The 21,677-nt window shown below is 44.3% G+C and overlaps 1 long non-coding RNA gene across 1 annotated transcript; it reads left to right on the top strand.

The window, feature by feature from the left end:
- The first annotated feature begins 353 nt into the window (after positions 1 to 353).
- On the top strand, positions 354 to 21,414 carry LOC116738252. Its single transcript, XR_004343959.1, has 2 exons — positions 354 to 2,251; positions 19,875 to 21,414. It is a non-coding gene; the product is annotated as an uncharacterized LOC116738252 (long non-coding RNA).
- Positions 21,415 to 21,677: the final 263 nt, after the last annotated feature.

The following is a 21,677-nucleotide window of genomic DNA, read 5'->3' as shown; positions in this document are numbered from 1 at the left end:
CTAACATTCAGGTGCTCCAGCAGAGAGCCCCAAATAACACTGGCTTAGATGAGGCAGATGTTTAATCCTCGCTGGTGCAGTATGGTAGCTGTAAGCAGTCTAGGGGTCATATGGAAGCCCTACAATTTCTACTAACATGTTGCTCTTTCCCTCCTTTGGAGGGGCTTCCTACTATGTCTACAGTCCAAGCAATGAGAAGGAGGGAAGAGGCACCAGAAGGTTCATCACTTCTGCTCAGAGCCAGAACTCAGTCACACGAGGCCGGGATGTCCCAGGTGTTCATGTGTGCAGATTAAATTCTGGGGTTCTTTTACTCTGAACGGGGGGCGGGGGGGTGGGAAACAGAGGTTGGGTGAGTAGCTAGCAGTCTCTGCCATGGATGGCCTCTCTGAGGAGATGACATGGAAGGTGAGAACCTAAGGATGAGTTGGTGTTAAAGAGAGGGAGGAGTTTTCCAGGCAAGAGGGATGACATGTCTCAGGGACACGAGGCAGGCGAGAGCGGCTCTACTGTTTAATGCTGCTTAATGCTGGTAATGTCCACCTCACACAGCCCTCCTGATGCTTAGAACTTGTGAGTGCCATCACCTGATCTGGATTCACCTGCCTTTTCTCTCTCATGTCTTGCAGGGCTGGGATGAGCCAGGACCGCAAGGAGGGGGGCTTTGTGCTGACTCCCGGAAGGCTGGTTGTGTATCCTCAGCTTTGAGAACTGAATTCCATGGGTTGTGTCAGTGTCAGACCTGTGAAGTTCAGTTCTTCAGCTGGGATATCTCTGTCGTCGTGGACTCGGGGATACTGCAGAGAGCAGACCCAAGGGTGGCCGAAGGATTTGGAAAACTGGAGCAGATGGGGTCTCAGACTCTGAAGGAATAGGGAGGGTGTGCTCATGGGAAAAGCAGTCATTTGATTGTGAGAAAACTTGAATTCTATGCTGAGCAGTTTTCCAAGCAGCTAACTGCTGTCTGCAAGTCATTCTTGCTACAGTTGCGGCCGCTACTACTTTACATATATTGATTACTGCTGGCAGTCCAGGTACTGTACTAAGTGCTTTACATGCTGCTATAGGAGACTCTGGGGGGAAATCACTAATGAAGCTTGGGACACCCAGAACTGACATGTAACGGTATTTCCCCCTCTTCGTGGGATCAGACAGCATTAATAGAATGTGACGGTTGTTCTTTAGCATGGATTGCTGAGATAACTGGTCCCTTTTAAAGATGAGAATCGTGGGTACATCCCTCTTACGGTCTCCTGTCTTTTTATTTGGATATCTACTTCCTTGCCTTTTATAAATACATTAGGATACATTGTCTTTGTGTTATAAGCAAGGCAAAATAGGTTGTAATTAGACTTTACCAGGATCCCTAGTTTCTCCCTGGGAAAAGGGATACAGAGGTTTTGAAGGCTCCCTCCATTTGCTGGCATGGTTAGCTGTATGTGGTGGGCCAAGCCCTTTCATTGTCTTCCTCTGTCACCAAGTCAGTTAGGTCTATTTTGAGGCTCACGTGTGGTATGATGATGACAATTTCCACCTTTAGGCAGAGTGCTTGGGCTGTATAAGTAATACTTGGACTTTCATCAGGTTTTAGATTGGATGGGAATACGAAGTCTCATCCCTTGGAAACTCCTTGATGCATCAATGTCTCTTGGTGTCCTGAAAGGTCCATCTCTGTATAGTCTACAGAAGTAAAGTGTGGTCTGGCCCAGAGAGGAGAGGCAGGCACAAAGCGGGCGACCCCAGAGCATGTGCATTCTCACACTTTCTTCTCAGTGACCCTGAGGTTTATTGAGTGCCTACCATGGGTTGGCCACTGTCCTCAGGGCATAGCTTACATTCACACCAAGCCTCATCTGGAAAACAGGGACTGTTTGCAAAGGGATATTGTAACCACACTCTATGGATGTAAAGAGGTGCTTGGTTGTTGTGAAAGTGCTCTGGCATGGGTGTGGAGCCTGTGCGTCCTCTCGGGGCTGTGCCGATAGTATCAAGAGCCTCCCCCACCCATCGCACCCTGCCCACTTCCGTCCTTTGCTTACTAGACCCTTACTTAGTCAGTGACTCATTCTTGAACCAGAACATTGGTGAAGCTCAACTGAGACCAGAGATCAGCGTCTTTACACCTAGATTGTTGGAGAAAATCCAGAATTGACACCAAAAGCTCCAAATGCTCTGGGTTTCAGACCATCTGTGCTGTGAACACTCAGACCCAGAACTCTGACTTACTACAAAAGGCTCATCCTTACCACGGGTGAGTCTTCCTAGAGCAAACCTGATGATGAAATATGGAATACACACAAACACATGCACGCACACAGGCACTGAAAAATGATAGCACCGTGGATCTCTGAGTACATGTTTGCCATATACAAGACTGTTTCAGGGTGCCTGGGTGGCTCAGTTGGTTGAGCGTCTGACTCTTGATTTTGGCTCAGGTCATGATCCCAGGGTCATGGGACTGAGCACCACAATGGGCTCCATGCTAAGCATGGAGCCTGCTTAAGATTCTCTCTCTCTCTCTCTCTCTCTCTCTCTCTCTCTCTCTCTGTCTCTGTCTCTCCCTCTCTCTCTCCCCCCTTCTGCCCTTCTGCTCTCTCTCTCTAAAATAAAATAAAAAAATTGAAAAAATAAAAGACTGCTTTATTTCCTAAGAGGATTTGAATTAATATTCATTAAGTGGGCGCTTGGGTGGCTCAATTAGTTAAGTGATCAACTCTTGATTTTAGCTCAGGTCATGACCTCATGGTTGTGAGATCGAGCCCTGCCTTGGGCTCTGGGCTGGGTGTGGAGGCTGCGTGAGATTCTCTCTGTCTCTCCCTCTCCCTCTTTCCCCAGGCTCTCTCCCTCTCTCTCTCAAAAAAAAAAAAAAAAAAAAAAAAAAAAAAAAAAGAAAGAAAAGATTCCATTAAGTAATACATTTCCTGAGGATTTTTAAATTTGTATTTGCTTTATCATAACTTATGTAAGAAGAAAAAAACAGGTTATAAAATAGATTACATGATTCTAATTTATGTAAAATTATAAATATATTTGAGAATATATGCTTTGAAAGATATACATCAGTTTATTAACAGGGATCATCTTTGGGGTGGTGGGAATTGAGATGCATTTTCCCTTCTTTGTATTTTTCTCTGTTGTTTAGTTCTTACACTGACCATATTTAATTGAAACAGTAAAGTTATTGAAGGAAATTTCACACACAATTCCAATGAATCTAGACGTTAGTGCTATGCATTTGTTGGAAGTTATGTTGCAGGGGTGTGTCAAAGAAGAGTGGAGGGAGTTCCCTAATGTGTTCAGTGAAGAAGGTAAGCATAGTCCAATATATATAGTGTGTTTTGTTCAAGTAGCAGGTGATTTTTTTTCTCTGTTACTTATGTTTTTCTGCCCCTCCCCCCAAAGAACCCTCAATGTATGTGCTGCTTTCCAAGAATCCATCTACTATGTAAACCAGTGGTTTTCAAAGTGTGTTTCCTGAACAAGCAACATTAGTATCACCTGAGAACTTAGAAATGTAAATTCTCAAGCTCCACCCAAGACCTACTGAATAAGAAACTCTGGGAGTGGGGCTTAGCACTTTCTGTTTTAACAAGCCCTTTGACTGACTAATGCACACTAGGGTTTTAGAACCATACGTGTCAGTCAAGGGACATCCCCACTGCACTAAACTGGAAGGCAGCTCATGTTGACACAAAAGTTGCTGTCCCATTCTTACAAACGTGCATACAGGTATTCTGCAAGACCTATCTCTGAGAGATGGCTTGCAGGACTGCAAAACCTCAAGATCCTCACCAGTGATCGTTTCAGAAGTGAATAGCAGATCTCTAAGTTTTTAAGCTACAAACTTTAGATGCGCAGAGTCACATGAAGAGGTGGTTCATTAAGGCAAATTTTTGGGTCATTCCCCTGACCTATAGACTTGGCATCTTTTCCCAGGGTTCTGCCATTTTGACCATCACCCATAAGGGCTTCCATCAAGGAAGTTCTAGGAAAACACTGAGCTTTTACTTTTCACATGTCTGCTTGCTCTTTCTTTCTTTCTTTCTTTCTTTCTTTCTTTCTTTTTCTTTCTTTCTTTCTTTCTTTCTTTCTTTCTTTCTTTCTTTCTTTTTTTCTTTTTTTTTTTCTTTTTTTTTTTCTTTCTTTCTTCTGAACCTTATGTCTCTTCTTCCTATCTTCTCCTTTCCCTCCTGCTGTGATTGATGAGGTCTCAGAAGCAGATTCATCATCCTTTCTGCTCTGTGCTTGGGAGAGAGCAGGTCAGATGCTCCTGGAAAGGTGCCTTGGGAGTAATAATAATAATGGAAGTATTGATTTGCCATCCTCAAATAATAGGGGGAGGTCATGATTTATCAGCTCATGTTGATGAGACACAGTGGGAAGCTGGACACACTATTCAATAGTTGCTGCCTAATCATGCTGTGTGGCTGTGGAGACGTGTAATTCAGGAACACAGTGGCTCCTCAAGTCCTCTTGCAGTTAAATCTCTGTCAGTTAAGGTGAAGATTCCTGCTTAGGCTTCTCCAGAGATATGGTATATATGTATATCTAATCTATTTATCTATCTATCTATCATCTATCTATTCAGATAGGTAGTAGATAGATTTATTATAGAGAATTGACTCATATTGATTATGGAGAGTGGCAATTCCCAAGATCTGCTGGGTGAGTCAGCAAGCTGGAGACCTAGGAGTCTGAACCTGAAGGCCTAAGAACCACGGTGTAGTACCAGTCTGAAGGCTGCAGTTTCAAGACCCACAAAGAGCTGAAGTTTCAGTTTGAGTCTGAAAACAGGGAAAAACTAATGTCCAAGAAATCAAGAAGGAATTTCCTCTTACTCCCGGGAGGTCAGTTGAAAGAGGCCTTCAACTAATTAGATGAGGCCCACCCACATTAGGGAGGACAATCTGCTTTACTTAGGCGACCAATTCCAATTTTAGTCATATCTAAAAACATCCTCACAGACAACCCAGAATAATATTTAACCAAATATCTTGGCACCCTGTGGTTCAGTCAAGTAGACACAAAAAATTAACCTACACAATTTCTTTTTCACATATACAGTACAACCTTGGGTTACAAGTAACTTGTTCTGTGAGTGTTCTGCAAGACCAGCAAGCATTTCTAATAAATTTTAACTTAATAAACTAGCGATGTCTTGCAATACGAGTAGTATGTGACAGCAAACGTCACATGATCACAACTGAGCCAATCGGTTATTGAAATGCACTTTGATGTACCAGTGCTTTGGATTATAAGCATGTTTCCGGAATGAATTATGCTTGTAAATCAAGGTTTTATGGTATATATTTTTGCATCTAGAATCTCTTGCTTTCTTTTTTGATAGTATTTCAGAGTGATAGCTCAGAGCTTGAGTGTCTGGTTGATTAGAGAGTCTGGGAAAATGCTCTGGGGAGGGGGGGCGTGGGTAGGGAACCAGACATCTTCCCTAGTTCCCCTTTGCTCTTCATAGCACTAAAGTACTTTTGGGAACTGTTTTTAAGGAACTCCTATCTTGCTCCTATCTCCTGGGGCAGCTCTTTGAAGTAGAAGAGCTAAGTTTGATTGTCCTTGAGAAAGTGCAGACAATATAATTGCAGCTTTCCTATGTTAGGTGTTTACAATGCTCCAGGTGCCTTATCTATAAGGAAAGATATTACCTCTACTTTCTAGATGAGAAAACTGAAGCTCACGGAGATTATATACCTGGCTAAAATTTCACACACTATTTAGTGTCACAGCCAGGATGTTAATCAAGGCTGCCTAATGAGAGCCTGTGTTCTATTTGCCAAAGTTTATAACACACATCATCTTTGCTCAACACGGCATTTCCCAGTGAAGTCGATATAGCCATAATTTTAGAGATGGGGAAATGGTGTTTTCAAAAGGTTGGGTGACTTTTCTATTCTCTATGTCATGCAGCTAATAACTGGTGAAGCCGACCCTCAAATCCAAAATCTCTATAATAAAAAGATAGTTTTTGTCTAAAAAATCATAGGAGTACACATAAACTTAGAAGGAAGGAAAGAAAAAGAATCCCCTGCATCCATTTCTCCAGTGTGACTAAAAAGAGAACAGTATAAAAAAAATAAAAAATAAAAAGAGAACAGTATACATTGAGGCCACTCTGACTTATTCCTCTGCCCATGTCTTTGGTAAGTAGGAGTGAAGCCTTATACACGACCAATTTCACCCTCTGATGCACAGCCATACTTTAAAATATGTTAAAATTACATTGTTGGTAGCTTTTAAGAAACCATAATGTATTTTTGTTCTGGGTCCTGTGATGCTACTAAAGACTGGTCAGATTCCATTTGTCTCTGGGCAACAAATGTCTTTCTTTGTTTTAAAAATGAAATTAATTGGGAATGCAAGCTGGTGCAGCCACTCTGGAAAACAGTATGGAGGTTCCTCAAAAAACTAAAAATAGAACTACCGTACAACCCAGCAATTGCACTACTAGGCATTTATCCAAGGGATACAGGTGTGCTGTTTTGAAGGGACACATGCACCCCCATGTTTATAGCAGCACTATCAACAATAGCCAACGTATGGAAAGAGCCCAAATGTCCATCGATGGATGAATGGATAAAGAAGATGTGATACACACACACACACACACACACACACACACACACACACACTGGAGTATTACTCGGCAATCAAAAAGAATGAAATCTTGCCATTTGCAACTACATGGATGAAACTGGAGGGTATTATGCTAAGTGAAATTAGTCAGAGAAAGACAAAAGTCATATGACTTCACTCATCTGAGGACTTTAAGAGACAAAACAGATTAATATAAGGGAAGGGAAGCAAAAATAATATAAAAACAGGGAGGGGGACAAAACAGAAGAGACTCATAAATATGGAGAACAAACTGAGGGTTACTGGAGGGGTTGTGGGAGGGGTGATGGGCTAAATGGGTAAGGGGCACTAAGGAATCTACTCCTGAAATCATTGTTTCACTATATGCTAACTAATTTGGATGTAAATTAAAAAAAAATAAAGTTAAAATAAAAAAATAAAAATGAAATTCTTAGGGCACCCAGGTGGCTCAGTTGGTTAAGCATCTGACTCTTGATTTTGGCTCAGGTCATGCATGATCCCAGGGTTGTGGAATCAAACCCTGCATTGGGCTCTGTGCTGACAACGTGGGGCTTGCTTGGGATTCCCTCTCCCTCTGCCCCTCCTCCACTTGTGTGTATGCTCTCTCTCAAAATAAATAAACAAACTTAAAAAAAATAAAAACAATTAATTTTCTTATTAAATAAATAGTATGAGTTTACTGCAAAGAATTTTGAAAAGGCAAGAAAACCATAAAAGAAGAAATTAAAATCATATAAAAATTTGTGTTATACAAATTATTATGTATTTTTTTTTACTGGGAAAGTATAGAAAATCATAAAGGAGAAAAAAGTTATCCATAAGCTCAGAGATTTTCATTTCGGGTTATTTTTTTTCATTTTCACTCTTTTTAAAAATACAATTGGGATCATCCATTAAATGTAATTTGTATGTCTGTGTGTTCTGTTTTTTGTTATTTAAAATTTTATCACAAGCATTTCCCCATGTCCTTCTATGGTCTTTACTGTGCATTTTAAATGGCTGCATATGTAGTTCATGGAATGAATGTTCTTTTCTTTACATGATCATTTCTGTATTATTGGACATTTAGGCCCTGTATCTCCTGGACCCCAAATCTCCTGCATGCATTCATTTATCATCTATCTATCTATCTATCTAACATCTATTTATTTATGCCATGTATCTGTATCTATTTCCTTTTAGCTTTTTGCTTACATTGATTCAGGCATTATTTGCAATGGCCTTAGGAGTGTAAACTTTTGCCCCTTTTATCAGAAAAGCACATTTTTTTCCCAGAACTCCTTCTTTTGTCCAGCAGAATCCCACTCATGATTCACTGTGTTTTATGTGACCACTGCCAAATATATGAGGATGGAAACTTAAAAAAATTTTTTTTTAAATGTTTTATTTATTTTTGAGACAGAGCATGAACAGGGGAGAGGCAGAGAGAGAAGGAAACACAGAATCTGAAGTAGGCTCCAGGCTCTGAGCTGTCAGCACAGAGCCCGACGAGGGGCTTGAACTCACAAACAGCAAGATCATGACCTGAGCTGAAGTCGGACGCCTAACCGACTGAGCCACCCAGGCGCCCCAATGCTGGAAACTTCTTCAACCTGTGGAGTGGAAGACCAGGAGAGGGATTTGGTAATGACTGTTGGGTCAGCCAGCCAACAGTAGTCACCACAAGCTACTTGCCAAGGTCAAGTGTTTGTCTTACTTGACCCAATGAGCCTATTTCACACCCGTCATCTAGGGATTGCTGTTTCTCACATCTCTGGCCCAGACTAGAAGTGGCCCAGAGCCTGCCAAACCCAATCTCTCACTGGATATAGCACCATCTAACACATGCTAACATTTTTCATCAATATTAGTGTCATTGCAAAGTGCCGTTAAAATAGAAGTGGTTTCATACATTATTTATCTGCAGTGTGTCCACCGAGTCATTCTTTTGCTGGAGAGCTGTCTCCTTGGCATTTCTAAACCGGGTAACTGCAGCTCACTGGGTCTGTATCCTCAGGCTGTGGTAGAGGGAGAGGAGGATCCGTGAGCTGTTTGTGCTGAAAAAATTGCTGCATGTCCTCACAGCCCTGGGCACAATGATTAAGTGTGTGGTTGCAGGTGAGCTCTGTGTCCACTGCATATTCTGCAGATAATGGCTACACTCCACTTGATGAGAATATGGCCTGGTCTAATTATTAGGGGCCCCCAAAGTGTCCATTATTTATTTGTACCTTTCTATTGTGGTTAGTTCTAGAGCAGAAGCCTAAAGTAGCAACTCACAGGAGTGCTGTGTGCAGGGCCAGGCCTGGGGTGATGATACGCCTAGGGTACAAAAGTCAAGGAGGGGCGCACTCCCTCACAGTCTCGCAGCACTTGCCTGGCCCTGGTTTGGTTTCACCCTCACTAGTTGCTAGTGTTCAAAAATTGGAAAAATTATTCCACAAAGGTTTTTTGATCATTTCTATGCTCTGGGTGCTATTCTAGTCACTAGGATATAGTAATGAATAAAATAGTCATTACCGTCCTTATGGTACTGATACAGTAGTAAAGGAGAGATTTGATATAGAAATCTAGGTTTCTGGGGCACCTGGGTGGCTCAGTCGGTTAAGTGATTGACTCTTGATTTTTGGCTCAGGTTATTACCTTGCAGTTGTGAGACTGAGGCCCATGTTGGGCTCTGTGCTGAGTGTGGAGCCTGCTTGAGATTCTCTCTCCTTCTCTCTCTGCACTGCCCCCTCTCCCCCAAGAAAATAAATAAACATTAAAAAAAATCTAAAAAGAAAAAGAAATCTAGGTTTCTGGCTTCTTGAAGTATCAGAAGAACTGGCAACTCTGGGTTGGCTTTTCTTCATGACAACCATCACTAGAATCTGGGGAACTGGCAGCTCCCATGAGGATGTGGTGTGAGCTCTGTACTTTGTCCCACTCTCCACCACTCCCTATTGTCCTTTGATTCTCATAGGGTCCCCATGGAGAGCATACCACTATTATTATTACTACTACCATATTGCAGATGAAGAAACTGAGGCTCAGAGAGGTAAAGGGACTGGTCTGAGGTTTTCTAGCTATAGAAGGTGGATTGGGGGTTTGAACCCACTTCTATGAGACTTCAGGGGCTGAGGTGTTTGCCCCTGTGCAGAACAGTGATTCGGGAGGCAGGAACATAGAAATATCACCAAGCAAAACATTCAGCCCATATAAGATCAAATTAGAGAGGTGTGTTAGCAGGAAACAGATGGTACCCTCAAATTAGGATAACTCAAGCAGAATTTCATAAAAAAGCTATTTACAAAGGTGTGGGCAGGGTGTAGAGAAACCACAAGGCATAGCAAAGAGCCCCAGATTAGCAATAGTGGGGCTCCATTACCCCTGCTATGGCAGATGAGGGGGTGGGGTTACTGGGATTGGGGAAATAGGACTATTCACTGAGAACTCCTGATGAAGCCAGAGCTTGGGGATCCCAAAGGGAGGAAACTTGGAGAATAAACACCCCAACTCACTAAGTGCTCTCTGCTTCTTCCCGTTGATCTCCTGCCAGTCCCAGACCCAGCTGGAAGTCAGAGGGCAAGGAACCCATTGATACACTCTTGCAGGTCAGCCTCTGAGGGCACAAAGTAGGATGGGGAATAGAGGAGAGTGGATGGGGAGGAGCAAAGGAAGGCATCTAGCACAAGGGGCAACTCAAAGCCAAGGGCATTTTAGGGGACAGATAGTGATGATGGGGGTAGGGGAAGACGTTAAGATAACTGAATTCAAGGTCCAGCTCTGATGGGGCTGGGGAAACAGCTCCTCTTCCTCACTCTCTCTCCCTGGCAGCCACGCTCAGCAACCTCCTGTACCAGAAAAATCAATCCCATATCAGAGATTCCTCAAGTTTATGATGTGGGGCTTGGGACTTTTGGTGACTTCCCAAACGGACAAAAGGCTGAACCATGCAGGGTGGTACCTTCTAGTTTTTCAGAGGAAAAGAGCTCTTCAGGTTCAGAGCTCATTGAACCCTACCTGTAGAAAGCTGTACCATAAAACATCTAAGACAGGTCTGTTTGTTTTTAAATTTCTCCCCTAAAATCTATTCAGCTTAGTTCTTCTTATCAAAAACTGCATATCCTGTTAAACTGAGCCATATATTACAACCCCAAAAAGTCACTTGCTTGCCTGCTTTTAGAATTCTCAGTTTCTGAAACTAACTGGACCATGGCTTTGGATCTTCAGTAGAGGCTTTGTCAATAGTCCTTTCAGCATAAGTAATGGTAACAAAATCAGGAGCGCTTTAGGGGACACTTTGGTATTCAAATAGTTTATAAAGCTAGCATACCTGGCTCCGAAGCAATGTGCTTGTGAGAATGCATGGGGGTAGGGGTGGGTCGGGAGGGATGAGGAATTGCTGGGTGAGAACACTCATAAGAGGAGCATGGTATCATTACAGATTTAGGGAATAGTTGTAACAGACTTCCCCCCCTTTTTCCCTGTTAACAGAACCCCAGTATGGTTCAGAGAGTAGGCAAGTGACATGCCTCAAAGAGGGCTGGCCTCTCTAGTCCCAGGGAGCAAATCATTTGTCCGGTTTCAAGCTTGATGACCTCATCCCATTTGTCAGTGGTTGGATTAGCAGGGGGCAGGGGATGCAATTCTGACTAGCAGGATGTGAGAAGTCTGCTGTGGATATTTCTAGATAGGTTCTTCTTGCTGCTAATAAGTAGTTGTCTCTTCTGTCACTGGATATTACCATAATTGTTTGGGACGCCTACTGCTGTGGCAGCCAGTTAATGATTAAAGGGAGCCAGGTGGTATGCTGGAGATTCAGGGTGCAAAGATGCTTTAGGACATCACAATTCAGTCAACCACTGAGGTAACCAACCCAGGTGCTCTCCTACCTCATAGTTTCATGTGTGAGACAGTGCGTTTCTTGTATTGTTGCCACAGGTCCAGGAGGCTCAGATCTTTGTGTATCCCACAGATAGATGCATGATCTTCAGGACTTGAAGGGCAAAAGAAACTGCTGATTTTCACAAATTGTCTTCCTAAATTCTTTTTTTGACTCCAAAAGTAACACACAAATGTAAAAATTCAATCAAAATGGAAATATTACGAGTAGAAACTGGAAGTCTCCTATAATTCTTCACTTCTCACCTGCACATGTGAATGTAATGTTAAAAAAAACAGGATCAGAATAGACATGCTTAATATCTTGGATATGTTTTGTATGAATACATGTAGATCTACCTGGTACCTTTTGGGATGAGCACTGGGTGTTGTATGGAAACCAATTTGTCAATAAATTTCTTAAAAAAAAAATTTTTTTTTGATGTTTTAATTTATTTAAAAAAAAATTTTTTTTTTCAACGTTTTTTATTTATTTTTGGGACAGAGAGAGACAAAGCATGAACGGGGGAGGGGCAGAGAGAGAGGGAGACACAGAATCGGAAACAGGCTCCAGGCTCTGAGCCATCAGCCCAGAGCCTGACGCGGGGCTTGAACTCACGGACCGCGAGATCGTGACCTGGCTGAAGTCGGACGCTTAACCGACTGCGCCACCCAGGCGCCCCTATGTTTTAATTTATTTTTGAGAGAGAGACAGACAGAGCATGAGCAGGGGAGGAGCAGAGAGAAAGAGGGAGACACAGAATCTGATGCAGGCTCCAGGCTCTTTGCTGACAGCTCGGAGCCAGCACAGAGCCCGAAACAGGGCTTGAACTTGTGAACCACAAGATTATGACCTGAGCCGAAGTCAGACGCTTCACTGACTAAGCCACCCAGGCCTCCCTACCTCGTTCTTTGTAATAACTGTGTAATATTCATACCTTGAAGGACCTACTACAGGTGGGCTTTTATAAAACATGACCCATGGGTAACTATATTCCTGAACCCCCAGTCTCTGCCTTCAGTCATTGACAGCAAGTTTTTCTGTCACTCAGAGAGGCACACCAAGGGAGAAGGAGAAGCTGTGTGGAGCAGTGGAAGGGACCCAGGGTTTGGGCCAGGTGGACTGGGGTTGGGATTCAGCCCTATGGCACAGCAGCTGTGTGATCTCAGAAAGTGATTAAATGCTTTATGCCTCAGTTGTCTAATCCCTAAAAAAAAAAAAAAAAAAAAAAAAGTAATAAAACCTACCTCTTGAAATTGTTGTAAGGGTTAGAAATAATGTGTGAAAGCATCTATCACCCAGAATGGTTGCTCAATGAACAGTAGCTATTGTTCTAATAAAGGAGCCTCCTCCATGAAATAGTTGAACTGTTTCTGGTTATCTTCACTGTGGACACAACGGACAAATACCCATAGGTACTTGGGGGTCTAAAATAATTTTCTGAAATTATTGAGTGGTTGGCCCCCAAATGGTGAAAAGTAGGTCCATGGAAACAAATAAACGAAACTTTCCATTGTGTCAGTCATGTGAGGAAGATAGTGTAAACATTTAACCTCTATTTCTTGGGTAGAGGCTTGCAGACACAGTATGAACAATTTTTCAAACAGGCTGGAAAAAGGATATCATGCGTAGTAAGATCTCAGTAGGCTGGAGTGACAGGCTAAATTAAACAAGGTGAGTTTTATTAGGGAAAAATGTAAAATTTAACTGTTTAGTTTCTTTTAAGATTTTTTTTCTTCACGTTTGTTTATTTTTGAGAGAGAGAGAGAGAGACAGAGTGTGAGCCAGCAAAGGGTACAGAGAGATGGAGACAGAATCTGAAGCAGGCTCCAGTCTCTGAGCTGTCAGCACAGAGTCCAATGCGAGGCTCGAACTCACAAATGGTGAGATCATGACCTAAGCCGAAGTCCAATGCTTAACCAACTGAACCACTCTGGCACCCCTCTTTCTTTATTTTTTTTTGGTATAGTATGGTATGTGTTTTAATAGCAGGTATGAAAAGGCTTAGGGGTTTTATGTGGCTGAATTTCAATGTGAAGTTATGGTGTAATCCAGCCGTATAAACTAGCAACTGTAATTTTACCCTTATAAAGAGAAGCAGGAAATTCAAAATGAGGAAGGTGATGCCTCCACTTACTTTGTCCTCATCAGATCAGATGGCCTAACACTAAAATGGGGAATAACTGGCATGTAGGCTGAGGCTTTTTTTGTGTGCTCATAGCAAATAAAACTCATTAATCATATTTCATCGACTTCAGATGTAACTCCTGAGTCCTTCTCAACACAGTCTGTAAATCAGCCAATATTTTTTGAATGCAGTTGGTATGTAAGATGAAACATATTGGTAGCCAATAGCCCACAGGCCATTCCTAGGATCTTCTCGGGGGCAGCCCATACTTCCATCATATGGTCCAACCTTTTACCAACCACAACAGATTGGATGTGGACCCAAGGGCTGGCAATCTATAGACTGTTTGAAGAGCTTTATCCAAACTGGGACAACTTCATTCAATCTGATTGTCTCTTTTGGGAATTTGAACTGGGGCGGGGGGGGGGGGGGGGCAAATCAGGCAGCTGGTGGCAGACCCAGCAACTGAAATGTCCACAGAGAGATGCCATTATAAAGGCCAAGAGGGGGCATACAGAATGTAAGAAAACAGAAGCAAGAATGAGGAAGCAGAAGCTTTGAGGCAGGGACAATCTACAAGGGGAGAGGCGATAAGGAATGTGTGGCAGCAGCAGAGACAGTGGAAGAAGAGGCAGAGAGCTAGACAACATGAGGAGACAGATTTTAGGGCAACAGAAAGGAGACTTTGCAAGCAGGTCAGCGTGGGTTGAGAATGGTTTGGGCCCGGTGAACGGTGTGCTTCTTGTCCCTCCTGGTGTTCAAGGAGGGGCTGTATGACTGTCAGTTGGTAGATATTGCAGTGGGTTGTGAAGTCCATGGGAGAGAGAAGAGGACATTGAAAGGGGAAGTGTGAATTAGGAAGGCTCTGTAAATCAGGAACAGCCATTGAGCCCTGGCATCCTATGTCCCTCATTGCCATGGTGACAGGGGGTGGGGCCGTAACAAGTTACTTGTGTGTATAGGAGCCTCATGTGGGGCTTCTTGCCATTAGAGACACATCTGCCATCCTGGTCTCTGCCATGAAATAGATCCTAACATCCAGGACCGGGATCCCACTTGGCTTATATCCCTATCTCTATATTCTAGTGACTCATTAAACTGTCTTCAGCAAAGGCAGAGACTCCGATATTGGGGAAAACAGGTGGAGCTTATCTGCTCACTCACCCAAACCTCTTGGGACAAGAAGCTGCATCTAGAATAATGAATATTAATCAACAGTGTTGGTTCTGAAAGCAGGATATGTAATTGCATGCCTTTGAGCAAGTTATTTCTCTGTGCCTTGCTTTTCTTGTCTTTTAAAATGAGATTTATAGTAAATGTTATAGGCTTGTTTTATGATTGAGATAATAGCACTGTGCTATGATAAGCAATCAATATATTTAGCTATTATCATTGCTATTATTGTTGTGTCTCATCGAACTCCTGAAGTGTCTGTGACAGGAGTAGAGTAGGGTTCTCCAACCCCATTTTGCAGCCCCAGGAGCTGAGGCAAACAGTGGTTAAGACCCAGGCTGGCAGCACACTGCTTCAGTATTAGTGGCAGAATAGAACTGAGACTTGGTTTTCCTGACCTTGAGTGGCCTCTTTATAGAAAGAGGAACAGAATTTATTTTTTGAAAAGGCATATATGCATGTGAGAAAATGTTTTCAAAAAGGTGTGTAGTGGAAAATACATCCCCTTCCTTCCCATGGCTCTAACCTCAGGTCTCCTGATGCCTTTCTGCTGATGGATTCCAGGCTTCCTTCAGGAGCTTTCATGCCTGTACAAGCCTAGCGTGTATAGATTACTGGGTGCTATTTCTAAGACTGCATGCTGCTCTGCCCCTGTTCCAGGCGTGTGTGTGTGTGTGTGTGCACATGCAGGACAGGCAGGGCTGACTTTATGAGGGCAGAAGTGGTGGTTTGGGACCTAAGCTTACCCTTGAAAAGAGAGGCCAGTAGGTCATGGGCCACCAGTGATGGACCAAGGCCAGTGTTGGATGGCTGCGTCTGCCACCTTGGGGCTGCGGGCCTTTGAGTTCTTGATGTTGTTCAGGAAGGCACAGGAGTATGAGCTGCTGGTATGAATGCAGGGCCACTTCCCTTCGCTCTGTGTCTGACTTTTATTCTCTTTCTTAAGGTGCTGCCATTCCCCTCCTCATTCCAATCTGCCTGGGGAACGCTGATGGGGGAATCCTAGGCCCCAAGCTGCTGTATTATCAGGCCTGGGGCACAGGACGGGTGTGGGGATGCAGGTCACGAAGGTGTAGGTCTCAGGCCCAAGGGCCCCATCTGCTTGGCTCTACCCCTTTCTCCTGGTGCCTCTGCTCACTCAGCTTCTGTGGGAAATGACAGACTCATTCAGCTTCAATAATCTTGCCCTTTCCCAGCTTTGAGGAACATTTCTTTGTGTGTTTATTATTATTATTACTACTACCACCATTTAACTTCTAGAAGCCATTCTCTGACATATACAGAATGGCCTTGACTGTAACATATATGGAATAGCCATTTTGTTTGGGAGACGAGCGATGGGCCAGCTGAGAATGCAAGTTCTTCCTGGGGTCTGTGGGGGCAAGCAGAGAGAGGCCACTGAAACTAGACCATCCCTGTCAGGGCCAGTTCCCATGGTGTTTAGGTGGCAGAGCAGAGATCCTGCTTCCTGGTTGCTGGTTCTCTCCAGCTGTACTGTCTGGTTTCCTCTTTCCTTGGCCTGGACTTTAGAAGGATTCTGGGGGAAGGCCTTGCTGTGCTGCTTCTCTGAGCTTCCCTCAGCAAGGCCCGGCCTCTCTGATGCCTGCCACTATGTAAAAACATTCCTGGGCACCAAGTGGCTCAGTTGGTTAAGTGTCAGACTTGGACTGAGGTCATAATCTCACAGTCTGTGAGTTTGAGCCCCGCATCGGGCTCTGCACTAACAGCACGGAGCCTGCTTCAGATCCTCTGTTCTCCTTCTCTTTATGCCTCTCTGCTGTTTGTGCTTTCTCTCTCTCTCAAAAATAAATAAACATTAAAAAACAAACAAACAAACAAACCATTCCTGCCAGTCAGCTCCTCCCTGGCCTATGCTGGCCTGAGTATGTCCAGTCACAGGGAACTCACATTTCCTGAATTTCTTCATTTCATTCTTAGATGGTTCTAGAGAGAAGAGCAGAACTGGAATTTGTGGCCAGGGCTCTTTGAATTGACAGCTACTGGACTTTTACCCTCAAATTCCTCTTTCACTTAAAAACCCTATAAGGTTCTCACTTTCAAGGTCTCTAGGTTTTCAAACGTTTCTCTTAGGGTCAAATTTCCAGTGGCCCTTCGAAAACGTGGGTGGGTTGGGCCCATTGCTCCCGGGAAGGGGTGTAAGTGTAGAGAAATCCGTTTGTCACAAGAGTGAATCAGGGAGGGACTGGACAAAGTGATTTTCGGGGTTCTGTCCTTATGCATTTGGGCTCCACATTCTCTCATTCTATGAAGAAGCCAGAGTCTGTGATCTTGGGGCCTTATTCCTAGTGCAAAGGAGAACAAGTTGAAGAAGTTAGCATCCTGGGATGAGCCCAGCAGCTTTCTTCCTTTGCTCACTTTGACTCTCTCCTTCCCCCAACGTTTCCTGCCTGGGGCGGGTACAGCCAGCAGCCCGGGCTCCTGAGCCCTGTTATTTAAAATTCAGCCATCACCATGGCAACGTGCATCCTGCTCCATTTCAACCAGAGATACAAAGAAGCAGTGAAAGGGAAAGTTTAATAAGATTTAAAAAAAATTTTTTTTATGAATCTCACTGACAGTGTCCATCTTTTTGGGAAATAGAAATGTTCCATTTTAGCAGCGTTATCAAAACACCATTCATTTTATGCCCCTCAGCTTCTAGAGGGTCAGCGTCACTGCTTGCTTTCTAGGGCTGCTCATATCACCCTCCTCTCCCTTCAGAGGCGGTGAGGCTCTTATTTGGCATGTAGGCTTTTTGAAAGGGTTTGGAGTTGGGCTAACTCTAAAGCATGCCTGTGGCTTTGTTCTCCCTTTCACTTCCCTGCCATCAAATCAGTCACATCAGGGTATTCAAAGCTGCAAAAGTCCTTCAAGATCACTCACTCTGCAGTGCCATTTTTGTGTTTGCTTCTCTAGCACCCACGTTCTGAGGGTGTTCCCCTGATCACCTTCCGGGGACTGAGCCTCTGATTGTATCAATCCATGTGGTTCAGGTGGAGCCCAGAATTTCCCCTGACTACAGTGACACAGATGAGCATGTGGCCCAAAGGCACTAGTGGGGGCAGTCCTGGGACTTTTGTCCAGTACTCTTGAGAGAAAGCCCCTCTATTTTCCTGCTGAGGGGATGAAAGCCTGGAGCTGCTGGAGACCCCCATCTATAAGGAACCTTCCAGTGAGGGGAGAAACACAGAGGGAAGCAGAGCTGAAGGATGGAGAAGAGAAACCGGGCTTAGATGAACTTGCTCAATATCCTGGATTGAGTCAGCCCCGAATCAATGGCTTTTCAGTTTCATGAGCAATACATATCCCCCTTTCACCCCTCCCTTAAGGCAGTTTAAGTTGGGTTTTTGGACACCTGAAAACCAGTGACTTTGATGTTGCATACCCCAAGATCCTTCTTTTACAAACGGGGCAATGGAAAGCCACTGTAGGAAGCACCATCCAAGGTCACACAGAGAGGCAGCCCTGAAGGTCAGTTCTCAGGCAGATTTTCTGACTACAGCAGGGATGCTTTAAAGCTGAGCTTGTGGAGCCTGATCGTCAAAAAGTGTAATTATGGTAAAGACACCTGCCCAGCTACCTGCCCCCAAGGGTGTTGGTGAGCATTTGGGGTGATTTGGGAGGACTCCACCCTCAGAAGATCTTTGTGTCTTTCATAGACGAGGAAGGTCCTGAGACAGGCAAGAAGGACACTAATCACAAAGTCTAGGTGGCACAGCCCTGTGGCCCAAAATGAGGTCTCCTTTTTCTATTGAGATGAGAACTGTTATTATTATTTTTTTATCCTGTAAGCATATAATTCAGTCATTCAACTAACACTTGCAATTTTATTAATTCCATTGAAAAGTACTGATTGAAGGCCTCTAGGTACTAATTGCTGTTTTAAGGGCATAGATTCAGTAGTCAATAAAGTAGCCTCAGTGCCTCAGGGAACTGACACTTCAGTGGGGGCATGAAAGTAATCAAAGAAACACAGAATCAGGACCACGAAGGGAAAGCACTCAGTGCCATGAGAGCTTATGATGAGGCTGCATCTCTGCTGAAGGAGGGACGCTCTGAACTGAGACACGCAGGAGCAGGAGTCAGCTAAGCAAAGAGTGGGGACCAGGGGTTTGAACATGCAGCACAGCCTGGGAGGAGTTGGCGGGCAGGGCTTTGAATTCATTCATGCTAGTGATTACTGGATGTGGTGGGGGGGCACCATATGGCAATGTCCCGCTCTTCTGCTATTTTGGGTCCTCTGTTCCTGCTTCCGTGGGATTCTCAGAGCCTCCGAGTCTCACGAGTCCCTGAGTCAGTTATATAATCTGTTTTGAACCCAGGAGGTTCCTTAGTGCTTTGGCCTCACCTGTCTGCAGGTTCAAATCTGATGCAGGCTAATGTCTAGTTCGTCGCGTTTTTGTGTGTGAGGTTAAAAAATGTCCCCATAACCAGGCCTGCCTCTTAGAGAAGGATGCGGGCTGCCTCTATCTCTTCTCATCCAATTTCCTTTCCTATCCTTGGTCCGGTGAATGTGACTGCAGCAAAGCTTGCTGCCACTAGGGGGCAGGAGCGCCACGGCAAACGACTAAGGCCCTGGAAGAAGGCAGCTGAAGCCGGCAGGTAACACCCGCAGTCCGACCGGGTTTGCGATGCTGTCGGACGGGTCAAGTTCCCAAGCCCAAGCTCTTCCTGTCTCGGTTCACATACACGAAGCGTACCTACAATGGCAGTTCCATTCGCTACAGATGCTAGTGCCAGAAGAGAAATTTTTAAAGGGGACTTTTGGTGAGGGAGGTTCCTATTGTCTGTAAAACAAAAGGGTCTTGGATTAAAATTTAATCTTTAAGAGTCCTTTGAAAGATGCATCGGAACCAGAGGACTCCATTCCTGGTTCCCAGTGTGTTGTGTGACCTTGCTTAAGAGACCTAACCCCTCTGGACCTAAATCGCTCTTTCATTAAAACATGCAAAGATGTGAAAAGACCCTTTGGATTCAAAGAAGCCAAGGGGTTAAGATGAGCCTGGAGAACTGCTCCCTTCCACCTCCCCCCTTAGATGCCCATTTGTGTAATTTCTAATTCTGGGGGCTCTTTCATATGACGGAGCTTTGTTTTCTGACTCATACCTCCTTTCATTTTAGCAGATGAATATACTTCAACACAAAGGAATGAAGAGCTACGGGTGGAGTTTTGGCAAGTGGAGAGAGAGAAATCCTTGGCTCTTTCAAATCACACCATGACAGAATCCGCTTTGCCTTTAATGGGGATGAGGCATTGGATCTGCTGTGGGGACTGGCTGAATATCTGTGAGAAGCAGGTCTCTCCCTGAAACTTGCATTAAACCCTCGGTTATCCTGGAATCCAGAGCCTTATTGGACTAGCTCAGAAGGCCGCTGGCTTGAGAACAGCATGGAAACAGGACCGCTCTGGGAGTGACGCCTCATCTATAAGGCCCTTTCTGCTTTGTCATTGTAGAATTACAAGATTTCTGCCCAGACAAGACCATCTCTAGGAGACTGGGTCTCACCAAGAGACTGGAGCAGCTTTGGCCTAAAGCCACAGTCTTTGTTCTAAGAAGGGCCCCACCAGACTGGGTCCCTAAGGACCCACGCTCCTGTTTACGCTTCCTGTGCTGCCTCAGGCTGGGGAAACATGGTGGATTGGGCTCTCCTTCCAAGTATCCCGCTACCAAACATCACAGAGACAAAACAAACAAACAAACAAACCAAATCAAAACATGTGACAACAAAAACTGTATATAAAAACCTACTGTCTCTGGCAGCATCAGTTTCTGGCATTCACATTTCCAGACACCTTAGTCCCAAAATACAGAGTGGGAGGGGTCGGCAGGGGTGAGGTGAGGCTGGGCTTGCATTCTTCTTCCTTTTTGGGGAGCCTCCTCCCACCTCCGGTGATCACTGTCTCCCATCCCACTGCTGCCTTGTTGGCAATAAATGGCCACTTCACAAGGCTGTGCCATTCTCACTTAGCAAGATATTATCAATACTTTCAATTTCAGTTAATACAGATGAGCACTGTCATTTTTCTCTCTAACGATTATCTTAGTTTTGAGATATATTTGTGTGTGAGTGTGTGAGTGTGTACTCTTTAATCTCTTGAGATACATTTTAATGGAGGTTCATGTTTTGTTTTGGGTGGCATCAACACTGCCATTTTTAATGATGACAGAATATTCTGTTATGACTGCCCCAGGGTGTTAACAAGCCCAAAGTTCCCCACTCACCCCACCCATTGCACACTCCATAGGTTACCTCTCTTTACCTTATCATGGATGGAGTCACAGCATCATCCTCTCTAGCCTGTTCATTTTACAGAACAGAGAAATAGCATCTAACTGATGGTAGACTGGATAGACTCAAAGGGAAGGTGAAGAGTCTTCAGTGCCTTTGTACTGGGCAGTTTACAGACTATTAAAAATGTCCCCTTACACATTTTCACGTTCACTTCTAACCAGTGAGTCTCTACTGTCCCCAGCTGGACAGCGTATTGTTCTGACCTTCTTTCCTGTGCCCTAAAGTGGCATTTTAAGCCCTCCTTACCCTCTCCCAGGCCTGTCCCACCTCTGCAACCCCCTCCCCCCAGAATTGAATTTCCCAAGGGTGACTGCCACACAGGGCCTGCAATCCAGTCACAAGATGGCTAAATATAAACTGTGCAAACTGCAAATAAGCCTCTATGATCATCTGCTCTTTTGTTCAACTTATTACTCTCCCAAATCAGGCTGGAGAGGTGGCATGAGCATTGTCCATGCTGGGCAGGACCTGGGTTTTCGTGTCTGACAGGAGATGCCAAACAGACACTGCTGTGCTGTGAGCCGAGTCATTCCCCGTTTCTAGTGCAGCAGGACTGCTTTCCAGATAAAGCCCACAATCCCCAGCTTTGAGTTTCAAAGCAAATCACTGCAAATCACATCAACATTGGGA

The sequence above is a fragment of the Lynx canadensis genome, chromosome A1 (assembly GCF_007474595.2).
Source record: "Lynx canadensis isolate LIC74 chromosome A1, mLynCan4.pri.v2, whole genome shotgun sequence".
Taxonomy (NCBI): Eukaryota; Metazoa; Chordata; class Mammalia; order Carnivora; family Felidae; genus Lynx; species Lynx canadensis.
Note: the sequence above shows the minus strand (reverse complement) of the source record. Positions and strands in the feature narration are given on the sequence as shown.